This window comes from Macrobrachium nipponense, chromosome 8, assembly GCF_015104395.2.
Source record: "Macrobrachium nipponense isolate FS-2020 chromosome 8, ASM1510439v2, whole genome shotgun sequence".
NCBI classification, from domain to species: Eukaryota; Metazoa; Arthropoda; class Malacostraca; order Decapoda; family Palaemonidae; genus Macrobrachium; species Macrobrachium nipponense.
The window spans coordinates 109,040,382-109,060,378 of record NC_087203.1 but is presented as its reverse complement, the minus strand read 5'-3'; the positions used below and the strand labels follow the sequence as shown (position 1 = coordinate 109,060,378).

Below are 19,997 nucleotides of genomic sequence, written 5' to 3'. Positions count from 1 at the left end.
CAAATTCCTTTTGACAAGCGAAGCTCAAAAACAAACACTGATTGCAAAGGAGAATGAAGAAAGGCTCGGATTAAATTCGCCCCAAGCATACTGATAAAAAATGGAGCCTACTTTCAGCAAGAAAACACAAAATAAAACTCAAATCAAGTCGAATCTGAATTTGCTCGCCGGCATAGTACTAGTCTACAAGCGAATGCAGCACATGCGATGGAAAGTGTGTAAGTGGCATCTTCTTCTTCGCCTTCTACTTCTTCTTAGACGGGACTGGATCCAGTCCTCTTGGCTCCGAGCCATACTGCAGCTGTGTCAGTAGGAACAGCAACAGCCATCTCCTAGGAGGAGCATTTCGGCCTAGTTGGCAACCACATCCAGTGTATCAACAATGAGCCTTCGGCCCACACCTCTCTTACAAGAGAGAGAGAGAGGGGGGGGGGGGGGCGGGTGGTGGTGGGGGGGAATGCAGATTCATAGTATTCTTGCTCCTGCTGATACGAAGGGCGAACAATTTACAAGCTCTCTCTCTCTCTCTCTCTCTCTCTCTCTCTCTCTCTCTCTCTCTTCTTCTTCTTCTTCTTCTTCTTCTTCTTGATATGAGACATCATCATCCTAACAGCTTGAATCTTCGCCAATATTCAGGACCACCAGAGAATTATTAACGAAATACACAGAATATTTGTAAAAAGTACAAGATAAGATATTTGTTAAATTCTAGTAAATTTAAGTCAACTTGGATAAAATTTTGAATGTAATTCTGCTAAAATTGTAAAATAATGTATATTTTCTATAATAAAAGCTAAAAAAAAGTAGCATTTCGTTATATCAGAAAAATTCTCAGTCGATGATTCGTAAAAGTAATGTTTTCTTATAGAATCAGAGAGCATAAACAGAATGACCGAAGTAGAACGAAAATAAGACAAGCTGGATATTGAAGAAGGAAAAAGTATGAAAAAATCATAACAAGAAATGAAGTGCAAAATCATTATGACTGAACTTATCTGCAGATAGGAACACATCACTCAAAACTGCCAAAATATAATTGCTGACCGATTTACCTCCATTTCAACTATCATACAATTTAGTCTACAAGGTAGAAATGGAACTAATCATTCAAGATGATTCTGCGTGAAGGAAATGGGCTCAAATGATGAAATACGATGGTGGGAAGGAACAGAACAATAGAGGAAGATAGTCTCAGGTTATAATCTCCGCATGCCTGACCATTAACTTGGTGAAGCAGATATTTAGGTGTATCCGACCGAGTCAAAGAAAAAGAGAACTAATGTACAGAGAGATTAACAGAACGAAACGAATGTGTCACTCCTACTAACCCTGTCTTGTGCCCACTTACTGACTAAACACTTTTCATCCACGAGTTAGGAATGTTTCAAGTGTCATCTGTCTTTTAGAAAGTCCAGTGATAGAAAAAAGCAGGAAAAAGTCAAGCTAATATTTCATGATATTCCAGTCAATATCTCCGGTGAATTGGCAGATGTCACCTAGATTTATATGATATTACAGATAGCTTTGCAAAGTTTCGGCTGTGGGGTAAACACAGTTAGGTCTAATCCTTACGGAACAAGTATTTCCGTGTCTTCTTCCTACGAGGAACCATGCCTTCAATGATCGAGGATGACACCAGGTTATCAAATATATCAAGAGCCAAGCTGATTGCTTCCTGCTACCTCTACAAAAAAACCGGCGAGATTCAGAATCTCCAGCCGCCTACCGCGATATCATCTTGACACCGAAAGCGCTCGTCATTCCACTCCTCACTTCTCAGCCACAAAAGACAAACTCACCTTGGTTTGTCCTACATTAAATAAGAGCTGCTCATTCATTTCGGTTTCACGAAGTAACAAGACTCAGATTTCTCTCTAGAAATAACTAACAAGACTTTCAGATTTCTCTCTAGAAATCATCGTCACAATACAATCATTCTGCAGAGCTATTGAGAAAATTCGAAGTTATTTTTCTAAATTTCTAATCCGGAACTATTTTTCCAAAATCATTTGACGAATTTTATACTGTGTCATAAGGAAGCTATAGTAGATTCACATCAACCGTGCATTTGATGTCTAGACCAGTTCCTTACGACGCTCCTGATTGGCTCTTGACAAGCTAATGACAGGGCTGGAAACTCTCAGTCTCCATCGAGAGTTCACATAGGCAGGATGTATGTTCCACCTCTCCTCTAAAGACATATACCTCAGGAGAGGTGGAACATTGATCCTACCCATGTGACCTCTCGAGAGAGACTGAGAGTTTCCAGTCCTGTCATTGGCTTATCAAGAGCCAATCAGGAGCGTGGTAAGGGACTGACCTAGACATCAAATGCACGGTTGATGTGAATCTACTATAGTGACTTCACACTGGCTCCTTTACATTTTCAGGATATTTCCTCTCTTCCAGCTTATGAAACCAGGCGCACTGGTACTACCCATATACACCGATATTTATTCAAGAAAAGTTACAAGCTTTCTAAGACTACCAGTCCTCACTGTCAAGTATCCGAAGATTCTACGGATACTTGACAATGAGGACTGTTAGGCCTAGAAAGCTTGTAACTTTTCTTGGATTTGTATCTCCGCTAGATACCATCCAGTTTTAATGAGGTCCTGTAATGCTTATTTATACTTACTTTTTTCCTATGCATAACTTCCACTGCCTCAACCACCTCGCTAAAGTCAAGACGCTCTACCAAAGACAATCCAGTCCTGGGCCAGCCTCTCTCACCAGTCACCACTGCCCTGTAATGAGTAAACATAATGTTCTCAGATTGTCTTTTGTGATGTAATCTCTAGTCCCATGCTCTTCGCCACCTTAGATGCCACCAAAATAATCAACTCACCACCAGGTACAAAAACAGCGCAGGTCAGCAAGAGCATAAAGGGATGTAGCGTGTTTCAAAAGTTAAAGATGGTTCAAGTGGAAATCCTCATCCTGCATGTTCGTGACATGAAAGATAACGGAAAAATTAATATAAATGTATGATTGTTTGTTTGTATGGTGTTTTTACGTTGCATGGAACCAGTGGTTATTCAGAAACGGGACCAACGGCTTTACGTGACTTCCGAACCACGTCGAGAGTGAGCTTCTAACACCAGAAATACACATCTCTAACCCCTCGTGGAATGCCCGAAAATCGAACTCGCGGCCACCGAGGTGGCAGGACAACAATATACCAATCACGCCACTAAGGCGCCAGCATAAATGTATGGATACTAGTGTACTGATTTAATTTACTCGTTTCGTTTAAATAATATTGAACATGCTAATATTCCAAAGTTAACAGGCAAAGTAGATTGCAATGTCCGTATATGAAAGACAGGTTACCTATTACAACGGACATTCAATTTCTGCATCCATTTGTGAATTCTCTCTCTCTCTCTCTCTCTCTCTCTCTCTCCAATGAAACGAATGGTGTGGGCGTGTTTTCTTTTAAACTCAAGTAAACCTCTGCTGGTCTAAGCAATAAATAAAATCCACGACTGTCACTCAACTGTTATGGGTCGTAGCTTGACGTGGGCCGATAGTATAAAAAAAAAACACACACTCGAAAACATACTCGGGGCCACTGCTCGTCAAATATTTCGTTCTGTCTGACTCTGTCTATCCGTCTCTCTTTTTATAATGTTAAGGCCAGATTGTGGCGTGCGAAAAGCTCCCTACCACGTAAAACTAAACGTTCAGATTTAACTGTTTCACCAAGTCGTAAATGCAGACATGTATATTATCTGTCTACTTCCCTTCAGCTGAAAAAGAATATCGTCTCTACGTCCCGATTTGTAACCAGTTAAGACAATGCCGAATTATTCGGACACGAAAAGTTTCCTACCTTGTAACATTAAGTGTTCAGAGTTAATTGTTTAAACAAACGGTAAAAAGCGGACATACACGCGCGCGCGCGCACGCACACATATGTATACATATATATTACTTCCCTTCAATCATAAGATTATCAGGTAATACCCAGCTCAGACATAATCGCCTCTAAGTTACGATTTGTAACCAGATAAGACAATACCGAACTATTCGGTAAATGTGGACATATATAGGCCTACTTCACTTCAGCTGAAAAAAAAAAAAAAAAATCAAGGTCTACTAGAAAATCGTCTTTACATTACGATTTGCTGCAGCCAGGAAAGACAATGTTAACCTTTCGAGATACGAAAAGCTTCCTTTTTGGAGTTCATTGTTTAAACTGTAAATGCAGGTTTGTATAGGCCTGCCTCTCTTTCAATTACAAACAAAGGGTAAAAAATAAACTTGAAATACAGTCTCTATGGGATAATACCAAACTGTTCAGGATATGAAAAGCTTCCTGTCTTGTAACATTAACTGTTCAGAGTAATTGTTTAAACACACTGTAAACGCCACCTTATAGATACGTCCCATCAGATACGAAAAAGCAGGATAAAATATAATAGAAATGTCTCTACGTTAAAATTTGTAGCCAGGAGAGACCATACAAACCTATTCGAGATACGAAAAGCTGCCTGCCTTCTTACATTAATTGCCTAAACAAACTGTAACTGCAAACATAAATATATAAGCCTACTTCCCTTCAGGTACACAGAAATTAGCAAAAAAATCAATATCGTCTCTACGTTACGATTTACAGCCAGGAAAAACAATATCAACCTATTCGAGAAAGACGAATCAGCATCATCAAACAAAACACCAAAACAAATTTGAAATTCTCTCTCTCTTCCACCCATGTGTGACTACGTCTAGAGATGTTTCTCACCACACACGGACACAGAGCCAGTGTGGGCGGAAGCAACTAGTCCGCCTGAGATGACTTTGGGTTACTGACTCAGATACCTTTGTGTGTGTGTGTGTATGTGTGTGTGTGGACGATGCTTCTTCGTTCTGAAGGGGAGAGCTGATATTGGATGTTTTCACTCTGTCACTGTTCTCGTTTTCTTTACGAGAACAGGTGCCGAGAGAAAGGTCCTCTTTTTAATCGTTTACGATTTTCACGTCTGTCATCAACGCTGGGTTTATTGTATACTTCTATGTCGTCAATTCTAATTTATATATATATGTAGGATCCCATATATATATATAATTAATATATATATATATATATATATAGATATATATATATATGTGTGTTTTATGTGTATATTAAATCATAAAAAAGATAAAAAATATTATAATAATTATCTATATCTATATATATATATATATATATATATATATATATAATATCACATATACATGACATATACTATGTAAATACTGGTCTTTTTTTTCGTTATTGGAGAAGATGGCATATGAGTGTGAAAGATGGCGTGTTGAATTTAATGTGAGAAGTTTGAAAGCTGTATATAGGATTAATGGACCTATAAAAACTAACGATAGATAAAAAAGAGATGTAATATGAAGGGTGTTTAGAATGCAGGATGTAGAAAGTAATTTCTCCAAAGAAATAAAAAATTTATGACAAGAGTCTGACGTATATCAAAACATATACATGTAAGAGTGAATCTAGGTAAAAAAAAAAATCACAGCTAAAAAGGTCACGGGGAAAAAAATCACATTAACATTTCTTAGATAGTGACCCAGATTAAATAAAAAAAAAAATAAAAAAAATAACAAAAGTATAATACAAATTAAAAATAAAAAGTATTAAAATAAAAATTAAAAAAATTAAAATAAGGATGATAAAATACTGATAATAAAAATGAAAATAAAACAATACAATTAAAAATAAAAAGAATAAAAATAATTAATGTTACTTTTTTTTTCCTGTGACTTTTTTCCAGGCTAAACTTGTGACTTCATTTCTGTGACTTCATTACCGGTCACCGTGAGAGTGACTGGTTTGGTATGTAAGTGCGCGTCTTGGTAAATGTCACCATAGACATTTAACATCTTTAATGAGAAATTCTCTAGAAAGTCAAGAGAGAAGACCTTGGATGGGGGTTCAATGTTGCGAAACAAGACAACAGGTCTTGAAATAAGTGTTTTATGATAGTAAATAGACTTTTGGCATTATGACAAGCACTGGGGCAACTAAGGCCATTCAGCGGTAAAACGGAAATTGACAGTAAAAGGTTTGAAAGGTGTTACAGAAGGAAAACCTCGTAGTTACACTATGAAACAATTGTTAGGAGAGGGTGGAAAGTAAGAAGGAAGAAAGAGAACATGAATGGAGGTTCAGTAAATGTAATGAAGGGGTGGCAGCTAGGGGCCGAAGGGACGCTGCAAAGATCCTTAAGTAATGCCTACAGAGCACCGCATGAGGTGCACTGACGGCACTAAACCCCCCTACAGGTTGAAGTAAGCGTGGAGTGGCTGAGCGTTTGCATGAGTTTTCATAACTGATAATTACTTTGTCACGAGTGAGATTCGAACCACTGACTGGTTTTAGCAACAGCAAAAATACACTGAGCGCCCAAGATAGCTCGGTGGCCGCAGTCACTGCATTTTCTAAACTAGGTAGCAGTTCGAATCCTACTGGGTGTAAGTTATCCTCGAAGTATAGTGAATTGGATGTTAAACGAATTTTGTAGATTAATATTTGTTACATTAAATATATATATATATAATATACTATATATATATATATATAATATATATAGAGATTCTATATATATATATATATATATATATATATATATATATATACCTATATATAAAAGGAATTGCACTCCGAACATAAAAAATAACAACACCATATAGCAGAAGAGTAAGTCAACAATTAGATGAATACAAAAAGAACGAAAAACTTTCATATATCAAATTGCATCCAAGAAATGAATGGATTCATTATTCAGAGAGTATAATGAATTAGAAAAAAATAGAAAGGCACCGCCAAGTCTGACCAATTCAAAGACCCCACCTATGGTCCACCCACCACCTCCCCCCGGTTCCTTTTCGGCAAGATTTTCGTAAAAGATAACATACAACTTTTTAAGTAGTCCTACTAATACACGAGCAAACCAAACCTAAAAATGTTACTTCTTTGTTAGGGGTAATTACAAACAGAGAACACCTGATAATAGCACCATGTTATAAGAAGCAAAAGAAATAATAGCGTAAGCCAGGAAAATAGAAAAAAAAATGTCATAAGAAAGAAAACTGATAATAACGAAAGCCCGGAAAATAGAAAATGTAAAATAATGTAATAAAAAGCAAAAGAAATGATAACGAAAGGCCAGAAAATATAATTTTTTTAAAAAATGTCATAAACAGCAAAAGAAATAACGAAAGCCCGGAAAATAGTAAATGAAAAAAATTTCATATAAAGCAAGAGAAATAATAACATAAATAAGACCGGAAAACAGAAAATAAACAGTCAGAAACAAAATTTACTAAAAAAATAAACCGGAAAAATAGAAAAAAAACAACGTCATAAGAAACAAAAGGAATAATAACGTAAACCCAATAAACAGAAAAAAAAGTTATAAAAAACAAAAGTAAATATAAAAATTTAAACCGGTAAAATAGAATTTCAAAAAATTCATAAGAAACAAAATTAATAATAACGAAAGCCCGAAAAACAGGAATGAAAAAGTTATAAGAAACAAAATAAATAAAAAAAAAATTTAAACAGAGAAAACAGAAAATAAAAAAAAAATGTCATGGAAAACAAAACGAATAATAACATAATCCCGATAATCAGAAAATAAAAAGTTATAAGAAACAAAATAAATATAAAAAATTTAAACCAGGAAAATAGAAAATAAAAAATGTCATGAGAAACAAAATGAATAATAGCTTAAGCCCTGAAAATAGAATCTAAAACTCGTCCGAGATATGACAAATAAAGAAAGCTGAACAATCAAAAGTAATAATATCTCGAATGGAATTTCTTCCGAATCATCGCGACACTAAATTGAGATAATAAATATCGATAAATCCCTTGAAGCAATTTTTCTTGTATTGTATCGCGCACTTACATTTTTATTGATTTGTCTATTAATGTAATTTATTTTTTCTACTCACTGGTCTCTGCTGTCTGTACTTCCTGTTACCTTCTGTTCCTTATTCTTCGGAGATTAGGAATTTAAGTCAATAGCCCCCCGTGGGCCTGTTCCATATGAATAGGTATCATCTTCTGAATAATAATAATAATAATAATAATAATAATAATAATAATAATAATAATAATAATATAATAATAATAATAATAATAATAATAATAGCATGAGTCACTAAGATGGTGAAGAAATCCATAATGGTGTAAATGTCATATATATACTACTTATATATATATATATATATATATATATATATATATATATATATATATATATATATATATATATATATAATATATATAGTTACACCATTGCGAATTTCTTCGGCAATATAATAATAATAATAATAATAATAATAATAATAATAATAATAATAATGATGATTGAACCAAACAAAAACTACTTTCAGTTTTCCTCTGAAGATTGAAAAGGAAACCCACAAAATCACTGTGTAACGTGTTTACTTCCAAGTATTTACATTTAATTTAATTAAGTAAACACTTAGAAGTAAACACGTTCACACAGTGATTTTGTGGGTTTCCTTTTCAATAATAATAATAATAATAATAATAATAATAATAATAATAATAATAATAATAATAATAATGTTATCAAAGTCAATGAAGTACCGGTTTTCAAGATGAAAAAAGAAAAGAATAAAAATAATTCAGGAAGAAAAGCTACCTAAAGTAGTACTAATCTTACTACAATTCGGATGACATCACAAAACTGCGGGAACATCTCACACCCCGACGAAATCTATACTCGGCCCAGAAGCAAAATCCATTACGAAGATGGTAAGCGGAGAGAAAGTAGATTTCCAAAGATGATTTTCGGAGGGGGAGGGGGTGGAGGGAGTCATAATATCGACAGGGGAAGGGCGAGGGAATGACTTCGTGACAGAGGCAAGCATGGAAACGTACAGGCGCACTGTCGTGACAGATCATTTAAATGACAAAGGAATCGGAAATTGCGCCGAATCCAATTGTGTGGGGCTAGGGAGAGGCGGGTGATAGGAGTATATTATAGCGCACGGCAAGGTGTCACTGATAGGCGTTAGAGAGAGCGAGAGAGAGGAGAGAAACGGAAGAGGAAGGGAAAACGGAACGGGGAGGAGGAGGGGAGGAGGAGGAGGAGGAGGAGGAGAGAGAGAGAGAGAGAGAGAGAGAGAGAGAGAGAGAGAGGGGGGGGGGGGGGGGGGGGGGGGAGGAGGAGGAGCAGGAGGAGCAGAGAGAGAGAGAGAGGAGAGAGAGAATTAGACAAAATCAGAGATAATTATGGAACGAGGCTAGGCTTCCTAAGGTTATCAATATACCCAAGAAACCATTAGTGGCCATATAATAACGTGCTGATACTAATAAAAGCAACATAAAAACATCAGCAAGTCTCTAGAAATAAAAGCCTACTATTTAATTATGCATATCACCGTTAAATCTTATTATATACCACTTGAATATGTTTAAAAAAACAAGCAAAATTAATCATAAGATGTTAGGGGAAGATTTCATAAAGGCCGGACACCTCAAGTGAAAATAAACCCACACACAAAAAAACTAAAATCACATTTAATGAAATGTCAGACTTAAAAATGATTACCGGGCTTCAAATACATCTTCCAATGCAGTACAGTGGAATTAATAGTATATACATCTGCAAAAGCATTACAGTGGAATTTATGGTCTTTACATCTTCAAATGCAGTATAGAGATTGACCGTCTTTACATCTTCAAATGCTGTATAATGAGATTAACCGTCTTTACATCTTCAAATGCTGTATAATGAGATTAACAATCTTTACATCTTCAAAAGCAGTATAATGAGATTAACCGTCTTTACATGTTCAAATGCTGTATAATGAGATTAACCATCTTTACATCTTCAAAAGCAGTATAATGAGATTAACCGTCTTTACACGTTCAAATGCTGTATAATGAGATTAACCGTCTTTACATTTTCAAATGCAGTATAATGAGATTTACTGTCTTTACATCTTCAAATGCTGTATAATGAGATTAACTATCTTTACATATTCAAATGCAGTATAGTGGGATTGATAATATTTATATCTTCAAATGCAGGAAAGTGACATTAACAGTATCCATGTCATTTTACAAGCATCTATGACAGGTCTTCAGTAACTCTAAAACGGCAAACTAACAAATAAATGACAGAGACTGACTTCTGAAACCCTCTATGGAAGAAGAAGAAGAAGAAAACTTCAAGTCATTCCAACGTCATTTAGTTCACACATCAGAAATCATCAGCGGTGTACTCTGATCCGTTTAACTACCGCAACTACGGTAGATTACCGCGGCATACCTGTAATACTATCGGCGGTGCTTACCTAGTACCGCTATCGGTGCCGATGGTACTTATGTAGGTTAGTTCCGCCAGAGGTACCGATCAATACCTTTTGAGCCGTTTCTTCAGCGGTAACGCCGATGACTGGTGGTACATTTTGATGAGAAATTTCAACGTTTAGGAATAAAGTTTTGGTCTTTGACACTTGAAGAAGGCTTTCAAACAATTCTTAAAAAGTATTGGGCGATGACACTTTTACTCAAATTATTTTTTCATACATCAACCAACAAATATCACTTAATATCGAATTCACTCTACCTCAGGGAATAACTTACACTCAAGGGGAATTATCATTAATAGGTGCATCTTCCTGGTTGGGCTAGATAGTAGGGCTACGCTTGTTAATTTTAAATAACCTTGAGAGCAAGTTATTCCCAGGGTTGAACGAATGCGGTACTAAGTGATATGTATATATATATATATATATATATATATATATATATATATATATATATATATATGTATATATATATATATATATATATATATATATATATATATATATATATATATATATAGTATATATATGTGTGTGTGTGTGTGTACATACAAATATACTTAAAAACACTGATAAATAGCAGCAATTGACTACAGATAGGCTATTCTTCCCCGCAAGTGCAATACAAACGATAAAAGTATATAGTCTGAAGCAATAATGTAACCCCACTTTTCTGCTTGCGCGGAAGCTTTTGTATAAGAGTGTTCGCGCGCTGAATACCAAGATCTAGATCTTGCTGAATACAAACTCGCATAGAATAGCGATCGCTATACATCACTGCACACTATTAATGGAAGCCATTTGAGAAGCTTCTCGATTAAAACGTACCCTGATTGAATATCAGCCTTTCTGCCTAATAAGGAGATCTTAATGTACATATTTCTCCAATAAATATGGTGTGAATTGTGGGAAGATAAAAGTAATGCTCTCTCTCTCTGCTTACGAATATCTAAATTTCCAAGGATACTCTATAAATTTATATATCATGTTTCTTACGTTCATCACGAAAACTGATTTGTCAGGATTTACCGAATTCCTTTTAAATTATGTGTATGTTTAAAAACTCGTGTATTTTTTTATAGCCGTTAAAACTGGTACTATCCCATTGTTTTTCGTGCGATAGCTTACCTATAAACTTTTTCCGTATCCATTTTGTTCAGCTTTTACCTTCACAGACTATGAAAATTAATTGTTAAATTCATCTTCATACGATATGGCTGGGGGGAGGCACGGTCTAGGTATAGTATTATACCTAGACCGTGAGGGGAGGGGGGTGGCTAAAGTAGTAGTAGTAGGATGAAGGAGGACTAGCAAAGGAGGAAGCATCATTCCTCTTCCTTCTCAAATTCCGCTCCCTCCCGCCCCCAACACTCAGGAGGGCGTTCTAATCAGTTATTGGAAAAAAGTACCGTTAGCTATTGACGGCACTTTTCAAAAATTGTAATGTTATCACTACCATCGGTAGTACTGTTTCCGGCCAAAACCTCTATCGTTCCGCCGATACAAACATGGCTGCTGATTATTATTATATTTCAGTCGCTGAAATATAAACTGGCAGAACGCAAAACAGTTGAACAAAAAGTAAACTAACTTATGTCAGGTGGTTGTTAAGAAATTTATTTAAAGATAAAATTGAAAATCTACTTAGCAAAGAGTACATTGATTTTAACTTCTAATTCTTTCTAACCAATAGTAATTGTAAATATTGCATGTATATATAATTTTGAAATTTTGTAACACCCTACGCATTATGTAATGACTGATATTTTTCTAATCCAAGATAAAAAAAAATATACGAGCTTCCAACGGTCTACTCATTAAACAAGGTTACATTAAGAGGTGAAATTGTCGAGAGAGAGAGAGAGAGAGAGAGAGAGAGAGAGAGAAAGTTGAAGAAATCTGAGCTTACCTATATGGTTCAACATAGAAAGGGTACCTCAAACCACACAGCTCAGATATACGTCGTTCGAGCAGCGTTGTATATTTCAAACGAAGGTTAAAACAAGTCACATAGAGCGTGTGTTTGTTTGTTCATTTACTTGGAAAGGTAAATCAAGTGCTTGCGATAGTGGCAAGGGACAATATATCATTTGCGCATGGTTTTATTTTTTCAGTGCTTTCAATGAGTTCTTTCTATCACAAATCACTAAGCCTAGGTTATTCCATCCCCTTCTCCTGTTATCTGCAAGAGGGAGATGCAATGAAAATAAATCTTGCAGTCTTCCAACATCACATGAAAACTGCTGTAAAAAAAAGAATAAATAATTCTTTATTACACCACGGAGTCCACGTTTTAATATTATTGGGATTGTAATATCAGCCTAACAATTCATACTGGGCTGATGTCAATGGGACAGGACGGCAGAGCGGGCGGTAGGGGAGTGGTATCCAACCTCCTTGGGGGGAAGGGGTTGGGGGGTAAGGGTGGTGTAACAACACACCTGTTTTGTGGTGCCTGGATTCCCTCGTAGTCTCAGTGCGTAAATATGATGAGTGAGCTGCTTGCCTGCTTAATTGTTATTTGTGTATGGCATTTCGTTAATCTAGGTTCACTGATTAAACAAGATACAAGTAGTTTCTGAGTTACTTGACTTTTTAGACCTTTTAAGGTGCACATTGAACATGGCAACGCTAGGCGGAAAATCTTGTCAAGGGGAGAATTATCTATCTCATGGAGTACTGGAGCTCTCATAGATCATGAAAAATAGCATGGAGTAAATAGCAAATTTTTTGAAGGTAATACGCAGGTTACCTGGGTTATAACAGAGGAAGTACTACATGGTTGGGCATACAGACTAAAACTATGTGAAGACTGAAGTAATTACATAATTATCGATAAAAAATAAACTTATCGAAGCAACTGCAACAAATTGCAAACGAGAAGCAGTACAGTAGTAAAGATCAAATGCTAGATGGAGTGTAAGCAGAAGACTAGCACTGAAATAGCAGCTTCATACAAACGTTTGCCCATTTAGATTAATAAAAATAAATACTGCTGAATTGGCAAACGCATGCCATGTTCCTCAAAATATATACAACACTCGTATACTTAGTGTGGAATTATTGCATTTTATGGCAAGGTGTAACTTCCTTATTAAGTCGACCGGTGGATTATGAAAACTAATAAGTTTTGGCTACCCATAGCCTTCCACATTATTAGGCCTATAACTCAGCAATACCGTTCTTTCCATAAATAACGTTAAAACTTGTTCATTTCCACGCGTTACTGACCAAAGATCGAAATCAATAACTGTGATACCAAACAGAAAATCTAAACAACAAGGAAATAGGTTAATAGCAAACATGACATAGCGGTGTATAACAATACAGCTTGCTATTGGTGACTATATCAGTGGATATTGGTATACCCACCAAGCACACCTTCATATATCAATATATTACGACTGCAAAACAACACATATACTAATGAGTGTACGATAGGTTACATTATTTCACTGAGTCGTAAGAAAATCTATGCATTAGGTGCTGATACTTAGATGTTTTGTTACAAAATCGTGTTTCTATACATAAAAGCTTAAATAGTATGCTATTATCATTACCCCGAAGATGAACCCTATTCACATGGAATAAGCCCACAGGGACTACTGACTTGTAATTCAGGCTCCCAAAGAATATGGTGTCCATTTGTAAAACGTAACAGAACGTAAAAGGAAATACTGATCGAGACTAGCGATACAGAGCTTGCGCTGTAATATGTCCATATTCTTGGAAATAGAAATAGTTTTTTTATTTACAATTTACAGATATTTCTAAATATAGGAAAAAAGAACTCACACAAGTTATAGTTCACATCACAGTTTGAGTTGACACCTGTAAAATCCTGCCCTGCATTTGTCAGGGAATGAATGATATTTAAATAAAACAATAAAAAACTAAAAACTGAGTTATATTCGTCAGAATGACCACGGATGACAAAAACACGCCAACAAAATCGCACATTAAACTATCGAGAAAAGTTGCATTTCATTCAGAACCACAGAGATACATTTTGCCAAAATGTTACTACTTTTGTCTCCTAAATTATTAAAGCCAGACATGGCAATAACCTCTAATTCAGTAACTGTCAAAATACAAGGCAGTGGCGTCCTTTGCTATTGCAAATCTTTACGATACAGAAACTTTGGTCTTTAGCGAGAGTGAGTTAGTAACAAAGACAATTCTTTCGTGAAAAACGAATACGGCGAACAAGAATTTTAAAAGACGACGTGACCTATATAATCTTTAGAGTTTCGATTCCAAACAGAATATTTTGCCTATTAGAGGTTTAAACGTATCTTGTATGAAGCCAAGGTACCGAAAACCAGCTCAACTAAGTTTTTGAAACGTGTGTTTGTGTGTGTGTGTACAAAAACCCAACAAATCATTAAATATAAAGAAAACATTAAAACTCACTGACTGATGGGAATTATCTGGCTGACGTCATACCTACTATGGTCACTGTTACCTAAGGGAATAGCTTGTTGGAAATGGCGTATTCAAAGAAGCTGAAGCCTATTTTTTTTCTTTTTATACTCATTAACAACAAAAAATCGTCTATTTACTTAATCATACACAACCTTCTGGAACATAGCGAGGGAAATGACCTACAGGAAGAACAAACAAAATTACAAGCATGGATAAGGTGAAAATAGATTGGTAGCCATAAGTATTCTAGGCAATTTTCACGGTCAAATATGCTGTTCGGTGCGTCTAAATAATTCCCAAAGACAGTTACCAATCCACAACAATAAAGAATCTATTCAAAACTTTCTAGTGGACGAAACTCTGATTGTATACTGGCCCCAGTAAATATAACTCGCCTAAGAGCAAATTGTGATTGCACCAGTGCAAACATCGAAACTATTTGCCAACGGAATTCCTGGCATACTTCGTGCTCATGATAAAAGAGTTGACGTACGTAGAATCGGAGAACTGCTGAAACTGTAAGAGAATCGCGCATTCGCGTAAGCTGTTTCTATATCCAAACTCTCTCTCTCTCTCTCTCTCTCTCTCTCTCTCATTTAAACAGGGCTGCACTTAAAGTTGCTAACGCTGTTGTGTGGACGCATGTAGAAAATGATTGGGTTACTTTTGTTCTAAAAAATAAATAAATAAAAATCCTACGAATCATGGCTGTCACTTTTTCAAATAAAAAATTCTCAGAAAATAAAAGAACACTTCTTTTTTGTTCAGTATCTGAAGCAAAATTAAAAAAACTTGTCAGAAGATAGCAGTTTATCGTTCACTCAATATATGAAAATACTACACAACACGATTAAAATAATGACCTTAATAGAGAAAATGATATCTTGGATAAAATAAAAATAAAAATTGAGAGAGAGAGAGAGAGAGAGAGAGAGAGAGAGAGAGAGAGAGAGAGAGAGAGAGAGAGCATCTCCTTCACCAACAAAACGGATGAATGGTTGGTCATGCTCCACTTCTAGTCTTCTACTTCTTACTTATTGCCACACCTCAAAATCCTCCAAGCTTGACAGTCTTCTCTCTTCCTTCGTCTATGTTCACTGTTATCTATTGTCATCATTTCATTCCATCTACTTCACCCTCATCTCAAGAACCCCAGTTCAAAGATACATCTATTTCTACAATACTTCACTACAAACAAACTGCGTCCCATGAACTTCACTAGTACTATATTTGCCATAAACTACCTATCGTTATGACCATTTTTCTCTTTCATTAAAAAAAATACACTTTAAAGGTCATTTTACAATACAATACATATACAATATATGTAATTTATGTACAGAATAAATAAATAGTTATATATTTTATAGCTCAACATACTTTAATTTACAATGTAAATACATACATATACCCATACCTATACACGGTATATACATACTCATTTCACATACATATAGTATATCTGTATATACTAAAATTCCAAGTAACTGCGTGTAAAAATAGAATAAATGTTTTTAAAGGATTTACGCAATACATACCTATTTCTCTATATACTTTCTCTTATTATACGAATGAACTTTAAGTCTTCGCTGTTGCCATAAAAAAAAGTTACTTGAAATTGCTAGCAATACTTTTTATCATTATAGTCAAAGACTGATTTTCAACGCCTTGCAGTTTAATTTGTATACCATTTCCTTCTCAAGAAACCACTCTCTGGGGCTCCGTTTCTCTCATCCATCCTTAGATGACTCTGCAGCTGTCCAACTTAATAAGCCACTTCAGTCCTGCGGAGTATTTAATGGGCCTGCTGGAAATTCTCCTGGGCTTCCTAAGAACTTCTTAACCGGCCAGGTACGTAAAATGTGTGCTTGTTTTGTTATTCCAAGGTATATAAAATAAGGGAGTCCCCTTTATTCTATATACTTTGTGTTATACATTACGTATCAAGGTGTTTTCCGATGAAAACTGTATATGCCTAGAGCATGATGAGGTGTATTGTATACAACAGATAGGCCAACTCTCATTGTTTAACTTGTAGGCGATACACACACAAACACGTATATATGCATATGTATGTGTGGGGGTGTACATAGTTATGTATGGATATATGTATGGACATGAACACAATTGTTCTTTCATGTGGTCACTTCTGTGACGTTCGCTCGTTTCGAAGACCAACCTATATAGTCATGCGTGTTTTCAACAAGTTTTCCCTATTCGACGAGTAAAGTTACTAACATCATAATTTCTGTAATACTATCTCATATCCAGCTAATTCAATATGCACGTTTGAAAATGTTATCATTTTCTCAACTGTAACGAACGTCACTGTTATAAGTGACGGGCGGGAAAACTGGGCGGCGACAAAAAAAAAAAAATCTAACCTGTGAGCTCTGTTATTGAGCGTCAGCATTTAGTACTAGGTTGCTAAAAACGGTTCTCGTGTATTTAGTTGATTCCTTTTACATTATGAACGTTTTCCTAACTAACCTAGTCGGTGACTCTTTCTGTCTGATAGTTTTGAGTCATGTTCCACAGCATTTCTCCATGTTAAGACTTCTAGCTGACAGTTATTTGCTTTACTTATGTATTGCAAACTTAAAAACATACTCATTTTGTAAAATGATAACATTTGCAAGAATATGACCTCAGTTTAAATGTATTTCATATAATATATATATATATATATATATATATATATATATATATATATATATATATATATATAATACACACACACACACACACACATATATATATATATATATATATATATATATATATATATATATATATATATATATATATATATATATATATATATATATATATATATATGTGTGTGTGTGTGTGTGTGTGTGTGTAATCACTCGTATTAATGTGCTCTAATCATTTAGCCAAAATGACTACTTTAAAGCAAATCTATCCTGACTCAACAGTAATACAGATTTTCAAGAACAGAGGTTTAGCAAACAACTGACATTTGCAAGAGTTCAAGACATTGCCTGTATTTCTGATAAATGTATAACATGCTTGTACTCCCATCATGCACGTCGGGCTGAAGTTCCTGAAATTTGCGTTTTTCAGCAACTTCCCGCCTGACGCACATTCACTTTCACTTGGAATGCACGCATCGATCACCATACTTAGATGAATCACACTTAAGGCTAGTTTGAAACTTAAAACACAGTTACCTCTCGGAATAAGTTATTTTGCAATGCAAGTCTTTATTTAAAATGTTTCCAGGTGGTTTTTCCTTGCCGGGGTAGAGGCAGGTCAATATCCCGGGTGCTCTTTTGAGCACAAACTGGTAATCGGCATGTTTCTCTCTCGCTGTCCTAATTATAGTGAGATAGCACCCACCCCGCCCCCAAAACACCTCTCCTCTCCCCGACCCCGAGTTACCTAGTTTGTACGTTCACCAGAGCCCTGAAGTATACCACCAACTATTATTCCAAATGCCATGGATGGGGTGTGTAGTGGGTGGAACCTTCCACCACGTAATGCATTACCTGAACAATTTGCTATTGGAACAAGTTAGGTATAGGCCCGGTTAGGCTAAGCACTACTAATAAGCATAATCTCTGTTGTGATGTTTGCCTGTTGATAATTGTTAGTACTATAATCTGAGAATCCGTTGTTTCACTATTTTTTTGCGTTACTGTCACCCAAGAAATCGTGATTTCGACACGCGGAAAGTACATTATTGGTAGTACATACAATGGAGGGCTGTTATTCCTACGGTTATTTAAAATAATGAGGGGTTTTCTTTGCGAAAAAAAAATCATCCAAAACGTTCTAATCCCTACAGAAACTACAGGAAGCCTAGGCCTAAGCATTTCAGACCGAATTCTCGAATGTTGACTTACAACGAGCCCATTTTTAATGGGGTAAGTATTCACTAATTTACATTTTTTTCCTATTATATCATTTATTAAGACCATAACGCAATACGTTATAAATCTCTCTCTGGCGTTCCTTATAACCCACCAGCTCCGTATAAATTTCTTGAGCCTAAAGAAACGAAATTTTACTTAAAAATTAACTGACTTTGGCCACTTCATTCTCCAAATCTTTAAAACTCAAACTGAGCATCGTCTATCTCATCTCTTTCACTAAGAACATTATGACATGAGACAAACCAGGACTAAGAAATATTGGTAATGAGTGACCTTGACTATGGTAATGAGATGGCATGATTTAAGGCTCGTAAGACATCAGGTTAAATTCTCTCTCTCTCTCTCTCTCTCTCTCTCTCTCTCTCTCTCTCTCTCTCTCTCTCTCTCTCTCTCAGGGCTTTTGGGTGTAAGCATTTAATAATTGTGTAACATTGAAAAAATTGTGATATGAACTGAATCATTAACTTACCGTGAAGTGTTATCTAGTTAAATTGTAAAATATCCAGAGCTTTGAAAATTAATTAACCACCACAGTTTACAACACTATAACCATTGACATTTAATAGGCTTAATCCAGGTTTAGTTTAGTTATATTTCCTCTATTTAACAGAAAGCTAGGAGCGCGTCCACTTCATGTTGGCTTTACAGTGCCATACAACCCAGTTTCATCAAAACATTTTCATAAATCAACGCAAAAACAATTCAACGGCTCAAACCGACGTCAGGTAAGATAAGTATACCACATGTTACGCACAAAATCCGCTCTGTCCTGCGCACTCTGTCAACGAAGGCATCCGCCATACTGACTTCGTATCGGTGTCAGTCTAGTGGGTTAGCTGGATACGTTCCGTTTTCTCAGCACCACATGTCTTACCTGTTACGGTTGCCACGTGCCAATAAACTTACGCCAAGATACCACTCTTGTGCTTTTTATCTGATTACTTAAGTATTTCCTATGCATTCAGTCATCGTTGAGCCTGCTGGGGCTTCTATCCGATAATTTGTGTTCGTTGCCGCATACAAAATTACGAAATGAATGATACTACAGGACTGTTCAACACCATTTCCTTTTTGTTTATTTTTGGAGGCTTTTCTATCGGTAGGGTACACTCGTCCACTTCACAGATAAAATTAGCACCCGAAGTAAGACAAATTAACACACCAGAACGTAAGTTCTTAGTGGATTTCTTAGGAGCTGAATGAGCAAAACTCATAGTTAGGGTCGTTCTCACTGGTGAACATCTGAAATTTATAGCAAACACGGGTTATTAATTGCTATACAACCACACAATATCTATTTGATTTAGAAGTGTGATAGAGGCC

The 19,997-nt window shown here is 35.7% G+C and overlaps 1 protein-coding gene across 1 annotated transcript in view; it reads right to left on the bottom strand.

The window, feature by feature from the left end:
- The window catches only part of LOC135222957 (uncharacterized), a 172,293-nt gene extending 152,782 nt beyond the window's left edge, over nt 1-19,511 (bottom strand). Inside the window, exons 1-2 of the mRNA XM_064261423.1 lie at nt 19,144-19,511; nt 2,639-2,747 (exon numbers count right to left, since the gene is read on the bottom strand). The gene's annotated coding sequence lies outside the window, so the exon portion shown is untranslated. The remainder of the gene's footprint in view (nt 1-2,638; nt 2,748-19,143) is intronic.
- Between the last annotated feature and the right edge of the window lie 486 nt (nt 19,512-19,997).